The sequence below is a fragment of the Myotis lucifugus genome, unplaced genomic scaffold, assembly GCF_000147115.1.
Source record: "Myotis lucifugus unplaced genomic scaffold, Myoluc2.0 scaffold_3, whole genome shotgun sequence".
NCBI classification, from domain to species: Eukaryota; Metazoa; Chordata; class Mammalia; order Chiroptera; family Vespertilionidae; genus Myotis; species Myotis lucifugus.
This window is the reverse complement of record NW_005871051.1, coordinates 230547-247094: the sequence shown is the minus strand read 5'-3', so window position 1 is coordinate 247094 and position 16548 is coordinate 230547. Positions and strand designations below refer to the sequence as shown.

The following is a 16548-nucleotide window of genomic DNA, read 5'->3' as shown; positions in this document are numbered from 1 at the left end:
CCCCCCGCCACCTCCGCCACTGCATTTCAGTATTTGCAAATGATTCTGGAACAAAACTAAACTTTATGAGAAAAGAGGGATTTTAGAAAGAGGAAGAGAAGGGGCCACTAACTATGAACAAAAAAGTACTACCTCAAGGCACTGCCTCTCCTGAGCTTTCGGTAGAAACACCCCTGCACGCATGTCTTTGTACCTGGCTTCTAGTTCGTATCACATGAGCCTTTGAATCATTTACCAATGGCTAAGTCACCTGCTCTAGTTTCCCGAGCTGTGCTTCTGCACAGGTGTCTGAAAGGAAGTACTAAAATCCTTTCTGGTTGGATTCTGGACTTGGTCCCATTTGTATTTTATCATGACAGCACATTTTATAGCCCATCGCCTCTTCCAATGATATAGGAGCTTTTATAGGAAAGCCTGTCTTTCCTCCCTTCCTTCATGCATATTTATGACTGTTCCTAAGTGCCAGCCACTATGCTAGGTACCTTCTCTTCTGCATTCTCTGGCCTTGGTTGTCTGTCTAGATTGACAGTCTTTCCTCTTTTTTTTTTTTTTTTGCCCACTTTGAGTCCTCCTCCTAGCAGGCCGGCAGGCAGAATGGTTAGGGCCAATCAGGCCAGCAGTTAGGAGCCAGCAGTCCCGGATTGTGAAACTGGCAGTTGGACATCCCCCGAGGGATCCCAGATTGGAGAGGGTGCAGGCCAGGCTGAGGGACACCCCCTCCCTCCATGCACAAATTTCATGCACTGGGCTACTAGTAAATAAATAAAAGTAGTTGAATCATCTTAAATAAAATAAAATGAAAGGAGCCATTATTATAACAGAACAAAAAAGAAGAACTATGTCATGGTGATAATGATCTATTTTTATTTGCATCCTTCCCCACCCTCCACCCCCACACTCCAACTTTCTATGGCAATTTCCGCCCTCCACATTGAAAACAGCTTTCTTTAAATGTTCATGGAAATCCTTTATCTATAAGAGTATGAGAAATCATGTTCCAGGCACATATCTTTAAGTTTTATCTTTACACAGTTTGAGGCTTTGGCACTCAGCCACCTTTACCCCTGTAGAGAAATGACATGCCCAAGTGTCCTGGGCTCTAAAATCACACCACTGGAGCCCGGTCTGTGCCACCACGAGTGAGCCAGCCCTGTCCCCATGCTCCAGGCTGCCCTTTCAGCTTCTAAGGCTCAGGGCTCACCGCATTCCTCAGGGCACACTCCCCCTCTGCTCTTTACAGACCATTCACTCTAGTCCTAATCCTGTAAAACCAAGCCGACTGTGCCCAGAGGGTGAGAACGGGGACAGACCTAGACCGCAGTCTGTGGTTTTATTTCATCAGCAGTCACTCCAGAAAGGTACCAAAGCTGCTTCTATATATACAGTATCTACAGTTTAATATAAGCCTTCATCTGGCAGATTCTTCAGTTAGGGGAAAAAGATGCCAAGCTGTCTCTCCATACTGAGCCTGAATTCCGTGAATTCTGATGTATTATAACAGCCTAAAAAATGCAGAATCATAGAATGGTAGAGGTGGAAGGAAGGAATCTGGTCCGCTCCCCATCTGTTTAACCTCCTCTAGCATTCCTCAAAATTGACTATCCACCCACAGTTTAAAGAAGAGGATTTTTAAAAGAATAAGGAGCCTAATTCTGAAATTGTAATCAGAATTTCTTGAAGAATGCTCTGCAGACAGCCTGCATCAGGATTATGTGGGTGCTGCCGGAGGGTCCTGGGGCTCTACCCAAAAAGGACAGAATCCTTGGGCCTGGGGACACGTCCTAGGAATCTTGCCCCCCAGGGATTTCTTTTTGTTACTGACGCCTTCTAGCAGGGACAGCCCTGCAGATGACAGGCTGGAGGAAGGCTTTTTGGCCTTTGAGTGGAGCCGTCCATCTGCAGGCTTTTCACAGGAATGTGGTAAGACAGCCACCACAAACCCCCAATATCTTCTCCCTCGGCACACTGAGCAGCCTAGGGAGTTATAAAGCTGACATATGCCTACGTTCTACTTCCTGGTGAAGCTGAGGGAAGGAGCCCTGCCCTGGACCAGGGAGAGGGAGGGGCCTCACAGAAGATCAGTCCGGCCTTGGTCCTGGTCTGACCCCATGGCGGGCCCTCTGGCAGCGCCTCCACGCAGCATGCTCCAGGAGAAGGCTTGCACATGAGTGACAGTCTGCAGACACTGACTTATTAGGAAGCACAAGTCAATGATGCTAGGATCCAGGGAGCACATCACAATCAGTTTATTCAAAAGATAAAAATAGAAAAGTGGAAAGGTGGACCAGAACACGGGAAGTTGGAAAGAAAACCAGTGAAAGGAATTTAGACACAATTCAGGTCATAATAAAACGAGACTTAATCATATGTTACCCACCTCAGCTGAAACAGAGAGCGTATTTTTAGGGTGGGGAGGGCTGTGCCGACTCGCCCTTCGGACGAGGCTCAGGCTGAGCTTTCCAGAAAAACCACCGAGCCGCCACGCTCAGGAGACAAGAGCCGGCTGTGTTGAAAACGCAGGAGCCAGAAATGACACATACCAAGCAGATGACCAAAAAAACTAGGCAAAGGAGAACAGAGAAATTCATTCTTCTTTCTCCTGAGAGGGAAAAGCATCCAACGACACCTCGCTTAGCCTCCTCTCCTCTCCCTCTCCCAAGGAGGAGCATGAGCCTGGGAATGAGACACCCTGGGCTCTCGCCGGCTCGGCCGCTGCCTGGGTGATTTTAATCACCAAACTCCATGTTCCCGACTCTTGATGTCTTCACCTACAGGCAATAGAGGGTCTTGGCTGAGGCTGAACTTCAAAATTTGTGAAGTTTTTTCTGTGTGTTTTGGTCTCCACAAGTAAATATTCATTCATCTTTAAACTGTTTCCTGTTTAAAAGAAAATCATGCCCAGAATGACACAAATATAAAGCAAGGGCCATTCCCCTGAGCAGCGTAGTGAGCATCCTGGGGTGGTAAGAGGAGTGGCTGGTGGGGTAGCGTGGGGCGAGGTTTCATCCCCAAGTCTCTGGGGTTGACGGCCTACGTGCGCGTGTTTGCGTGCATTTCAGCGGCAGGGAAAGGAAACATTTTTCTTGGACGTAGGGATGCAGGAGTGGGAACACAGAGAGAACTGTTGCTGCTTCTTGTTGAGACAGGTTTTTGCTTGAAGGAGTAAAGAAGGGAGGACATTCTATTTTGAGAGGCACTAGGTGCCAGCAGGGGGCCTCGGAAGCCCACTGCCTGGAGAGAGGGGCTTGGGCTCCCCTTCGAGGCTCTGCAGGGTGAAGGCCGACTCAAGGCTGCTTCACCGTCCTCCGCGGGGCAGCAGGTCCTTGAAGTCAGGTGCCGCGGACATGGGCAAGAGGGAACCCAACAGGAGAGGAAGGACTTGGTTTTTCTGTCAGGTGAGGACCCTGTTGGTGACTCAGAAATCACAGGGGGACACTTCCCAAGGCGGTGGGAGTGGTGTACAGAACACAGCTATGCTATGAGGGCGTATGGGGAGCGCTCGCAGTGAGCATTGTATAGTCAGTCTCGCAGCACTACTCAGCATACACCGGCGCCTGCTGCGCAGAGCTGCCCGAGGGAACTGGGGCCTGGGCCCAGCACGGGTTGGACGCTGGAGGCAATGGTGTGCTCAGCTTTCATAACTTGCTTGCCTCTGGGAATCTGGAGAGCCAGCATATCACTCCTGTATTCTCCTGTCATCCTGTCATGGGAGGATTAGCAATATCTCCATATGCCTTCCCCTCCCCGCCCCCGCCTCCTCAAAGACAAATCAAAACAGTAGAAGACAGCTGTACAATTTTGCTCATATTTGACCCATCTTCCTGCTGTTATAATCTTCATTAAAAGTGATATTTTAATGCCAAAATAACCTATCCCTTTTAAGGCAGAAATCGTATATTTCTCTGCTTAATTCCGCAATGCTTTGAACAATGCACACTTAATGAATTTTGACACTTATGGAACCAAAAACACCATGTCTTAAATAGGCACATGAAAAAGCTATAAAACTTTAGGTTTCATAAAATATACATGTACACAAGGTTTTGTGTTTTAGGTTCACACTACGATTTGTATGAACATGAGTGCACAGCTGCTTTCTTTTACCATGAGGAATTTATTATTCAAATAATAAATGGCCATGTTTTACATTGGAGCCTGGTGATTTTCTCAAGTATTATGATGATAATAGTAATAATAATATTCTTAAAACATTATAGCATAATATAAAGGTAAACAAGACATTGGTATTTTGTTTTATTTAATACACTAGAGGCCTGATGCACAAAATTCGTGCAAGGGGCTCGGCCTTCACAGCCCTGGCTTCGTCCAGAAGGTCATTCGGCCGTCTGGTCTAATTAGCATGTTATGCTTTTATTATTATAGATTATCTCATATAGTATTAAAATATTCTCTTAAAATAGATGAAGAACTTAAGCACCACGTTTAAAAATCTATTGTTACATGTTATTATAAGCCCAGGATATATATACCTGAAAGCCTTCAAAATATACTCTTGAATTCCAAACATGTGAGAAAATTGTTAAGAAGACCCTTGATTGAGTGCAAGGTACCAGCACCACTGACTATCTCTCTCCTTAATATTTTCAGTTTTAAAGGCACACCTTTGGAGTTAGGGGCACAGATAGCCTGTGTAGTGTCTTTCTGTGAATTAGAAAAAGGTACCTGTTTTTAGGGGTAAAGTCCATTCTCCCCCCTTCCCCAGGACATGAGGTTTGGCAAGTGAAACTGGGTCTGAATTTCAGTTCCCCTGACTGCTCTATCAAGTATCTGCATAACACTCAGACTAAAAGTCTGCCTGTGGCAGCCCTACTCACATTTCATTGTCTCAGACTTTTCACCTCTAAGGTCCACCTGCATTATCTGTTAGTCTTTATATTTGCCTACACTCTTCATTCATACATCATTTTCTTGATTTTTTTCCATGTCTTCCTTCAGTTCTCTGAGCATCTTTAAAACAGCTGTTTCAATGTCTTTGTCAAGTAGATTCACTAGACAGTTTCTGTTGGTTTAGTTTTTCCTTTGAATGGGCCATATTTTCCTGTTTCTTTGTATGCCTGGTAATTTTTTGGTTGTTGTTGAAAAAATGGACATTTAAATCCAATAATTTGGTAACTCTGGAAATAAGACTCCTCCTTCCCTAGGAATTTCTGTTTTTATTTTGGGATTTGGTTTTTTATTGTTGTAGGCTGTCTCTGTACTGAAAATCCGGCTGAGGTGTCACCTTAAGGTCTTCTCAGGTCTTTTCTGAGCCTGTGCCCTTGCCTGGATATGTGCAGTGACTTTCTAATTAATTTCCCCTGTATATGTGGTTGCTTTTGATGTCCTAGTTCTTAATGTATGCCTTCCAAAAAAAAAAAAAAAAGAGAGAGAGAGAGAAAAGTTAAGGGTAAGCCCCTTGAACCCATGGAAGTTAACTTCAGCCAGAGGCGGAGGGGCTTGCAGCATGAGGGTAGGTGTACCACATGGCAGCTGCCTCGTTGTCTGCTCCTCTGGGGTCATAAACAGCAGTCAGCAATCAGAGAGCAGATCCGGATATTTGGAGGACAGTGTTCTTCCCCCCCACCCCCCAACCCCATGCTGGCTCTGGCACGCTGCATGCAAGCTGCCCAGGAACAAGTGCACAGCTGCCTGCCACCGGGTGCGGGCCTGGGTAGTGGCTACTATGCTCAGAGCTGACATTGTAAAAAATAACCACAATTTACCCTTTAAGCCTTCTCCTGGAAGTTTGGAGCCTTTAATAGACTCCAAATAGTTATATCAGGCAGATTTGAGTACAGTTGTGACCTAAGTGGGGAGTCAGATTCCTGGTGCTGACTACTCTGCCTGCTCCTTTCCCAAAGACTCACTAACTCTTACCAAAAGTCTCTTTCACTGTGAGGATCTTGCTCACCTGCATCTTAATTACTAAACCTTTTAGATAAGAAAAATAGGCATCTTAGGCCCGTTTGCCTCCCAAGCATTTTTCAATTTCTAATACATTGTATTATACAGTGTTCTACACTTTGTTTTCATTGTATTATTTTATTTTATTTTTAACAATAACATGGGGAAATAGTAAGGGCAAATAGTATCATCTCCACCTTATAGTCAGCAAAATTGAGCCTCAGGGCACAATAGAAATGGCTAATCAGTGAGTGATAAGAGTCAGAACTCAAACCACACTTTTCTCAGACCTAGATCTCTGTCTGCCACTCCAAACTACCTCTGTAGAGCAACAGTAAATTTCTCTAGGAAACCAGAAAGTTTGACCCTAAACAGTGAGGACAGTCTAGGAGTCTGGAAATAGAAATATCACTGCCAAAGCCCTTCTTGACCATCACTTGCTCTCTCTGCCCGTTCTGATTGTGAGTAAGCTTACCTGTTAGAGAGAGAATGAAATAGGTAAGAAGTTGGGAGGCTGCATCTAAGCAAGACCCTGATGGCAGCTATACACTTCTTGCTTTCCCCTGCAGCTAAGAGAATGGCCAGATGCCAGATGGATTGGAAGTAACAAAATGTATAGCCTCTCTAGGAGGGTCCAGATTCCTTCAGGGTGTGGATTTAGACTGACTATCCAAATTTCTGTTGTCATCAAAGATTAAGAACAGAATTAGAATAAGCTAGTTAAACATTAGTGATAAATACATCCAATCATACCTAAAATTTGGTCATTTTCAAAAATGTAATGTTTAATTATTGTATCCCTGATAATACAATGTTGTTGTTTTTTTAAAACAAAGTTAAAATTTTACTTAAGGAAGCCTAAAATTTAGTGAATACAATCTTTCTTTTTTTAAAAAAATATATTTTATTGATTTTTTTACAGAGAGGAAGGGAGAAAGATAGTCAGAAACATGGATGAGAGAGAAACATCGATCAGCTGCCTCCTGAGCACCCCCTACTGGGGATGTGCCCGCAACCAAGGTACATGCCCTTGACCAGAATCGAATTTGGGACCCTTCAGTCCGCAGGCCGACGCTCTATCCACTGAGCAAACCGGTTAGGGCGAATACAATCTTTCTTAAAACCATACTTCCTGCCTTAGCCTAATTATTTGGATGAAGAGTTCATAAACGTAAATGCCACAGAGGCCAGGTGGGTAACCTGTATCAGGCTGGGGGGAGCACGTGTGCATGGATTATAATCCAGGGGTCCTCAAACTTTTTAAACAGGGGGCCAGTTCACTGTCCCTCAGACCGTTGGAGGGCCGGACTATAGTTTAAAAAAAAAAAATGAACAAATTCCTATGCACACTGCACATATCTTATTTTGAAACAAAACAGGAACAAATACAATATTTGTATTTGCATGTGGCCCGCGGGCCGTAGTTTGAGGACCCCTGGATTATATGAATGACGAATGCTGGAGACAGCCTCGCTGTCTAAATGGAGCGGTTGGACTCAGCAACAGCCAATCACTACTGTGAGGAAATGCAGAGCCAATAATTGCTAGATCTTCTCATTCTTTTTCCAAGAAAAATTGAAAAAATCTTTATTGTTATGAGAACACTCCTTATTATTAGATGTGGACTTAAATTTAAAATGAACAAGCCAACAAACCATTTGAATCTAGCAAAATATGGCTGCTGGCCACCAATTTATCTCTGGTTCTGACCAGGTGATAAGATATTTATTGCCCCCTAGTGGTAGTTTTCTTCAATTTTAGCTTTACTTGTAGAGGAATGAGGTGACAGCAAATTTCAGTGTTTGGCACATTTGTGTGAGGAGCATGGTCCTGCTGGGTGGGCGAATTGCCCACTTCCAACATCCATGCCAATGCTTCCTTATATTGGCACAAACGGCCAAGGTGAAAATCAGTACTGCAGTGAGGGTTAGTGATGCAAATACTGAAAATAAACATTCACAAACACTGATATTTGTGTGATAATCAGTGCAATATGGAGTCACTTTTTAAGCATATATTATCAAATATTCAGGGTGTGTGCTGGGCACAGCTAATGCAAGTAGTGGCAAGAACATTAGGCCCTCATGGCTGTAGGATTGAGCATCTGGACCATGACTCACTCAGGCAGTTGGCCAATTCCCCAACTGGTACTAAAAACAACTGAAGTACAGTTTTCCCATCTGTAAATATGGGGATAAGAACACTCCCTGTCTCCTAGGGGTATAAAACTCAGTGTCCGCAATATCCTTTAGGGGGGAAAGTTCTTACTGATGAGTGCCCAACCTCCTGCCATACCCTGGGTCAGCAAGCCAAGCAGGTCAGACTGGCTTATCTTCTATGCACACCCTCTGCCCAGACTGGGTGTGGCTCTTCCTCATTCTTTGGTTTAAGGTTGATTTCTTTTCAGCTGATGTTCCCATATAAAAATGTTTGGAGCAGGAGAGGGGAAAGTAGAATGTGACTTGGGCTGGTTTCCACTTCCATTTCAAGGTCAGCCACGTATTTAGAGCACATGGAAGGTGTGTCTGCTTGGAAGGAGCTCGAGTACTCATTTGTGATGGAAAATTACAGGAGCCTGCCAGAAAAGAATTACTGCAGAGCATTGCCCTTCACAGGGGAGTTGAAAGTACCTTCTGCAGACTTTGCTTCGTCCCGGAAGGACGTCCAGAAGGACATCAGGTCTAATTAGCATATTATGCTTTTATTATTATAGATGTAAGAATGTATGGAATAAAAACAAGACACTATTAAAAATTAAAATCTACCCACTTCTGAGTGCTATTATTTACATGAATACATTAAAACAAGAAAGTGTTTTTACTCCAAATACGAGATACTATATAGCATATTAATACCAAGTATGAGGCGAGAGTATAAAAGTGTTAACGATTTTGTAAATAAATATTACAGCACATATATTCAAAGAATTCAGCAGATGAAAGTTATGTGCTTGTTCCAATGCTAAGATTTGTGGAGTTCCTCTTCTTGAATTATCTTTACATCCTGTTTACTTGAAAATTACTCACATTGGGTTTTAATCATGCTTCATATTGAAGTCATTTAAGTGATGGTTATGTTTTGTGTTTTCATGACATAAAAGTCATAACACTTAAAAATATATATTTATTGATTTCAGAGAGGAAGGGAGAGAGAGAGAAAGAGAGAGAGAGAAAGAAAAAGAGAAAGAGAGAAACATCAATGATGAGAGAGAATTATTGATGGGCTGCCTCCTACACGCCCAACACTGGGGATCAAACCCACATTCCGGGCATGTGCCCTGACCAGGAATCAAACCGTGACCTCCTGGTTCAGAGGTTGATGCTCAACCACTGAGCCACACCAGTTGAGCAAAAGTCATAGTTATTTTGAAGGTGACCTTTGTGGCCTAGGAAGCAGGATTAAATAGGAAATAAAGCAGGGATTGAAATCAGATAAAATCTGAGACGATCTGAGACCAATCAATCAAGGCATTTAAAAAGATACATAAATATTTGTATAGCCATAGAGATGTCATGAAATCTTTTGTGATAAAATATTTCCTCTCTCCTAAGATAAATACTGTAAGCAATAGAGCAGGGTAATGATTTTTCAAATAATTGTGGTATTTTAATTATATAAAAGGGGAAGTGAGAAAAATATTTGATCTTATGCAGAAACTGCAAAGTCCTGATGAAGAAATACGGAAGAGAGTAGAGCAAGTTAACCTATTAGAGGGAACAGATGGACCCTTCCCCCTGGGATAATCCCGAGCAGAATCCTCAGCACCTTCTTGGACATTTTAAAATCCATTTATCCTCTCTCTCTCTCTCTCTCTCTCTCTCTCTCTCTCTCTCTCTGGGAGAGGGAAGTATTTATGAAACGAGTTTGTATAAGAACTGGCTACAGTTCAGCTTTTGCAGAAACAAGCTGCTTATCTGATTCCTGTCTGAAGGACATTTATTTTTATTAGTGGGAATTGTACCAGCTATCCAATGCCTCATCTTTTCAATGGGGGAAAAAATCTTGACAGTCTCCTGAAGACTTTTCTTTTTAATATATTTTTATTGATTTCAGAGAGGAACACTGGGGATTGAGCCCACAACCCGGGCATGTGCCCTGACCGGGAATCGAACCGTGACCTCCTAGTTCATAGGTCGATGCTCAACCACTGAGCCACGCAGGCTGGGCTCCTGAAGACTTTTAATTGTATCTCAAGTGATCCTTATTTTGTGAACAACTTTGTACCTTTCTGAAGCCCATCCTTTCAGGGGGTCATGACTAATGCCCTGGAGACCATTACCCTGAAAACGGTGTTTGGATTATTTGTCTGGAAAGCATCTTCTGGTGTATCTTTGAACACTCACCTGTCATGTCTCTGCCCACTCATCCAGCCTGGTGCCATCTCCCTGCAGTTTATTCTGCACCGGGCATTTTACTAACTAAAAGTTTCATGTCATATGTCACTTTGGATATTTCACACACATGCTCACCTCTGAATCACTTACCAAACTATTTCATAAGAATGCGTTAGAGCCAATCCCTGGTGTACCCTGCTGTTTAAACCTCCTTATTCAGGTGGAATGGAATGTTAAAGTGGAAGTTTCAGCTGAGATCCTAGAGCAGGGGTGGGCAACCCCTGGCACGCGTGCCAAACATGACACGTCAGTAACTTTTGCTGGCACTCGAAACTCTCTCAGAAAAAGAAAAGATTATTCAGCGCATTAAAGATTTGTCTTTGAGAGGGAAAACAGTTAATGATAGGATACTTAAGTTGGCGAGTAATACTGCTGAACAATTAACAAAAGATTTGTCTTCATGTCAATTTTTTCCTATTTGTATTGATGGAAGTACAGACATTACATCGTCATCTAAGCTGGCCATTTTTTCTTGACTTTGTAAATGATGAAATATGTGAAGAGATGGTTGCCCTTCTAACTCTACCTGAGCGTACTACCGGGGCTGAAATATGTAAAGCAGTTATGAACAAATTCTCTTCTCGACAAATTGACATTGCAAAAGTAGTGTCCGTCACCACTGGTGGTGCTCCTGCATGACTGGTGAGAAGGCAGGTTTTGTAAATCTGTTTGCGAAAGAAGTTGCTCATACACTGATGGGTTTTCATTGCATCATACATGATGAGGCTTTATGTGCAAGAGCTGGCCTGAAGGAACTGCAGGAAGTGATGCAAACAGTTACCAAAGTTGTTAATTACATTTCTGCTCGGGCTTTAAATAAAATACAATTTTAAGTTTTACTGAAAGGCAGAATCTGTGTATAAAGGACTGAAAATGTACAATGTTCGATGGCTTAGCCGAGGTTTGGTTCTGAAACGATTCGTTGAATGCTTAAATGAGATAACACTCTTCCTGAATAACCAACATGTTTCTTACCAAGAATTGTCTGACGCCACGTGGGTTTCTAAACTGATGTTCTTTGCAGATTTTTGTGAACATTTGAATGACTTAAATGTTAAATTACAAGAAACTGGCAAGACACTTGATGTTGTTTGGTTACATAAAGGCTTTTGAAAAGAAACTAGAAGTCTTTAAGAAGGATATGGATGGTGAGAGATTTAGATATTTCCCAAACCTCAAGCGGCACATCAAAGACCTCCCAAAAGATGACAGAACAGACTGTCAAAGCCTTCAAAAGCTGTTTTTAAACATCATTGAGTCAACTATTGAGCAGTTCTTCTCAAGATTTGTGAAATTCAGAGAACTGGAAGAGACAGCAAAATTCATGAGGTTTCCAGACAGCATGAAACTGGAGGAACTAAACTTACAAATGTTTTCATGGATAGACGTGGCTGACTTTGAAATGCAGTTGATTGTATTTCAGAGTAGCTCAATTTAGAAGCAGAAATTTATTGACCTTAGAGTTGACTTGGAAAACATTGAAAAAAAGCTATTAGAGACAGGAGTACCAGAGAGAAGTGTCAAAAATGAACTGGAATGCCATTCCAGAAAATTTTTTCTGTTTAAAAAACTTTGCAACAGCATTACTCTCCATATTTTCATCCACATATGCTCATGAATCTTTGTTCTCAGTGATGAATTTTGTTAAGTCTCATAGGAGTAGCCTGATGGATGAAAGTAGTAGCTCGTGCATATCTCTGAAGGTTATGAAATATAAACCTGATGTAAAATCTCTGTCATCAGTGATGCAGCAGCAAAAGTCCCACTGATAATATCAAACGGAGTCATAAAGTTTTCTGTTGGACTATCAGTGTACATATATACATTAAAAAATAAATGTATTTTTCATCATCATATATTGTGTTTTTGTCACTCGAATGAATTTTATTATTTCTTCAAGGTTCTTCACATACGTACACCTTAAGAGATATCAAGTAGGCATAACATGTTCTCAAAAAATTAGGGTTGGCACGCAGAAGAATTTTGAGTCAGAGATTTTGCTGGTTTTGGCATGCACTCACAAAAAGGTTGCCCACCCCTGTCCTAGAGTATCAGATACCTAAGTGAATTGTGAATTTATGAATTTTAGAGTTACAACCTTCTTAGAGCCCTTACCTATATCAAGGGCATAAAGGTTAGTTCTATTGGGCATTTGTAAAGTGTTGTGATTTTTTTTTTTAATGAGAGATTGCAAAAAAAACATCAACACCTCCCACTTTATCTCAAGTCAAGAGTGAGTCCTAAAGTGAACAAGCACTATGAATTCATTTAAGGACAAGAAGGAAAGCCAAACTTCTACAGAGAAGCAGGGGAAGGATGAGACCCACTGAATAGATGTAAGTGGACAATGAAGGAGAAAAGATAACGTTTTTCTGAGTACATTCCACAGGTTAGTGCTTGTTCAGTGCACTGGTTGAATGTGCACCTGCCCACTTCCCTTCATGCTTTGTTTAATGGTTTTAGAGCAGTTCTTTCACAAGTTGTTTTCCGTGATGACTTTTGTTTTAATAGTGATTTTTAGTCTAGAATTTTATCAAAGGCTCCTAAAAACATTACATTTATTGTTGTGCTCTCATTAAGATATTTAATTTTGCTCTCATTAAGATATTTAATTTTGCTCTCAAAGAAGTTCACTACAGCCCAGCCAGCGTGGCTCAGGTTGAGCGTCAAGCTGTGAACCAGGAGGTCATGGTTGGCTTCCTGGTGAGGCTTTTCTGGTGGTGTTCTGAAATAACGGAACTCTGGAAATGTACCCATTATTGCATCTTGATTATTTTTTTTTTAATAAAAGCAAGCAGTGTTATTCAATCCTCCAATTATTATTGAAGGCCTAGTATGCTAAGGCATTATTTAAGATAGTTGGAATATGTCAGTGACAAAACATATATCAAAAAGTCCCTGTCCTCTGAAGCTAATGCCTCTCTCCTGAATGTTCTGTCACTGGAAAAGGGAATTTTGTAGTAGGAAATAATACAGAAGAAAAGTTGCCTTTCTCTTGGCTGTAGGCATTTGGGCAATGTACTAAAGAAAACTCTCAGTGTGGGGGCAGGCGTAAGCAGGCCCTGTAACCTGTTGGCACTAAAAGTGCTGATCCACGGAGAGATAAAGACTTTGCCATAGAATGTAAACCTATATACTGCTTCCTTCATCAAGGAAGTCTCACTACAAAAAACATCAGCTGGATGCAATGGTGTGCATAATGACATAGTTCATGAAAGCTCCTTATAGTACTACAATTGGGTAATAAATAGTACATAGACCAATTACAGTCTGTAAACCATGCTTTTGGTGACAATGACCTAAGGCTTAAAGGCAAACAATTTTTTTTTTCTGTTAAGAGACAGATAGTAAAAATTTTAGGGCCATAAAGTCTCTGTCAACTTTGTCATTATAGCAAAGAAGCAGCCATAGACAGTATATAAATGAATGGGTGTGGCTGTGTCCCAATAAAACTATTTTAAAATCAGGCAGCAAACATGCTGTGGCTTGTGGGCCATAGTATGCTGATCCCTGAATCCTCACCATTTATGGGGCTCATCCCCCTTAAAGCTCATTATCAGATTTTTTAAAAAATCTTACAGTTGTAAACTGTAAGATGATGTTAGAGCTTTGTACAGTCAATATGTCCTCTCAGTAAAATACAAAGAGTATTTACCTAAAAAAAAAAAAAAAAAAATATATATATATATATATATATATATTTTATTGATTTCAGGGAGGAAGGGACAGGAAGAGAGAAATAGAAACATCAATGATGATGAGAGAGAATCATCGATTGGCTGCCTCCCGCATGATCCTTACTGGGGATAGAGCCCACAACCTGGGCATAAGCCCTTGACCGGAATCTAACCCGGGACCCTTCAGTCCACAAGCTGATGCTCTATCCATGGAGCCAATCGGCCAGGGCTCAGATCTATTTTTTAAAATATGTTTTTAAATTGATTTTAGAGAGAGAGAAAGGGGGAGGGAGAGAGAGAGAAACATTGATGAGAGAGAAACATTGGTCAGCTGCCTCCTGTACACCAAATCAAATTGGTGACCTCTTGGTGCATAGGACAATGCTCAACCAACTGAGCCATACCAGCCAGGGCCAGATCTATTTTTTTAAAATATGTTTTTTTTTCTATTATTGATTTCAGAGAGAGGAAGGAAGAGGGAGAGAAAGAGAAATATCAGTGATGAGGGAGAATCATTGATCAGCTGCCTCCTGTATGTCCCCTACTGGGGATCCAGCCTGCGACCTGGCATGTCCCCTGACCAGGAACCGAACCATGACCTCCTGGTCATAGGTGGATGCTCAACCACAGAGCCACAGGGCCAGGCCAGATCTTTTTTTAAATTAAAGTCAAAAGAATGTAGGCAAAGGCAAAAGAGAATTGGAGATATCCTTCATTAGAGAGGGGAAAAATAAATGCCTGAAATATTGATTTAAAGTGTCTTAACACAGAGTCACCCTGAGGGATAAAATTAAACATGGAAATATGTACATAATTATTAAAAAATATATGGGCAATACAGTGAGCAAGTATTGCCAATGGAGACTTCGGCTAAGTCTTGGGAAAAATTAATATTCCAAGAAGCTTCATCTCAAAATGTTGACATCTCAGAGATACAGAACTACTTGACAGTAAGAAGCTGGGATAGTCCTTCCTAATTTTTCCTCCCTGTTTTCCTGTCTGCATTTTTTTTTCTCTTAACACACAGGAAAGAGTTTCCAGACAACCAGTATTACATTCTTGAAGAGCAAGTTCATAGGAATAGCTGTTAATAATTTATGGCTGCCTCATTTGATGCTCCTTCAGTGTAGCTTGAAGACAACACATTTCTGTGTCATTAAAGTATTAGACAACATCCGTCTTTAGATTTTCCCAGAGAACAGGCAGGGTGTGCCCCTGGGAGGGAGTGTCAGGAAGAGGTACAAAAAGAGATGCCAACCATTGCCATCCATTTCTCAAAAGGCATCCTGGGCAGATTCCAAATTTCCGTTACATTCTGTCTTGTGTTTTTTTAATACAAGATGATTAGCTGCTTTGACAAATATACTCCTCCCCAATTAGCAACAGCTGCTATAAAAATTTTTAGAGTGAAACAAAAAAAATGAACTACTGTGCGTCCTGTTTATTTTAATAAAATATGAAATATGAAACTTTTTAAGGCTCTCAAGCTCCTTAAAGATGAGACTTCCATTTGAAATAAAAAGTTTATTGTGTGTTAGCTTTGCAAATGGTTTCCTTTATTTAGTGTTCAATATTTATTTCGCCTTTTGATTAAGCCACTGAAAATCTCTAGCAGAAGTATGTGTGGGAAAATAACACAGTAGGAACCAAAGCCAGAGTTAGTCACTAACAACTTAGCTGAGACTGGCCAAGCACTTTTGCCAGAAAGAATGGACATAGTGCCATGGCCACCGAGGAAGGTTAGGAGAGAATAAGCCCAGAGAATGGAATGCTGGGATGCCTTGGGCTATCACAGACTGGGGAGAGGGCCAGGAAAACCAGTGAAATTAAGGGTGGTGAGGAAATTAAAGAAAATGAGATAATGGAAGGAACTGTTCAAAAAGGATGAATAAATGTTAAACTTTGTTTACTTCTCAAATTTCCCTCAGGCTGGTGTTAGCCCGGAAAGCCAAAAATTACCTCTTATGGCACAGGGGTGAAGGGATTCTGCTTGTGCCAGGAAGGGAAGAAACCTTGTGTCAGCAGTTTGAGCATCCTTCCTTACACACATCTCTAGGCGAATCGTTATCTGCTGATCTTCATAAAGCCTTTTCAGGAGCCATGCTCTGCCCCTTTGTACTCTATTCTTTTAAAAAAAAAATATATATATATATATTATTGATTCTTTACAGAGAGGAAGGGAGAGGGATAGAGAGTTAGAAACATCGATGAGAGAGAAATATCGATCAGCTGCCTCCTGCACGCTCCCTAGTGGGTATGTGCCCATAACCAAGGTACATGCCCTTGACCAGAATCGAACCTGAGACCCTTCAGTCCGCAGGCCCGACGCTCTATCCACTGAGCCAAACTGGTTAGGGCTGTACTCTATTCTTGACCATAGATTGAAAACTTCCAGGATAGAGCGTCGGCCTGTGGACTCAAGGGTCCCAGGTGTGATTCCGGTCAAGGGCATGTACCTTGGTTACGGGCACATACCCACTAGGGAGTGCGCAGGAGGGAAGCTGGATCGGAGGTTCTTAACTCCTCTATCCCTCTTCCCTTCTTCTCTGTGAGAATCATAAAAAATATTTTTT

At 41.7% G+C, this 16548-nt stretch overlaps 1 protein-coding gene across 7 annotated transcripts in view; it reads left to right on the top strand.

Annotated features, from left to right (window-relative positions):
• LOC106698181 (serine protease 58-like) overlaps positions 1-16548 on the top strand; it is a 90333-nt gene that overhangs the window by 14833 nt on the left and 58952 nt on the right. For 3 of the 7 annotated variants that reach the window (XR_001349452.2, XR_002830947.1, XR_002830945.1), the window contains exon 3: positions 8395-8652. The exons of 1 other annotated variant lie outside the window; for it this stretch is intronic. The gene's annotated coding sequence lies outside the window, so the exon portion shown is untranslated. Of the gene's footprint in view, positions 1-8394; positions 8653-9957; positions 11566-16548 lie in introns of those variants that run through there. 3 more of the 7 variants (XR_002830944.1, XR_002830946.1, XR_002830949.1) reach the window with 2 other exon arrangements.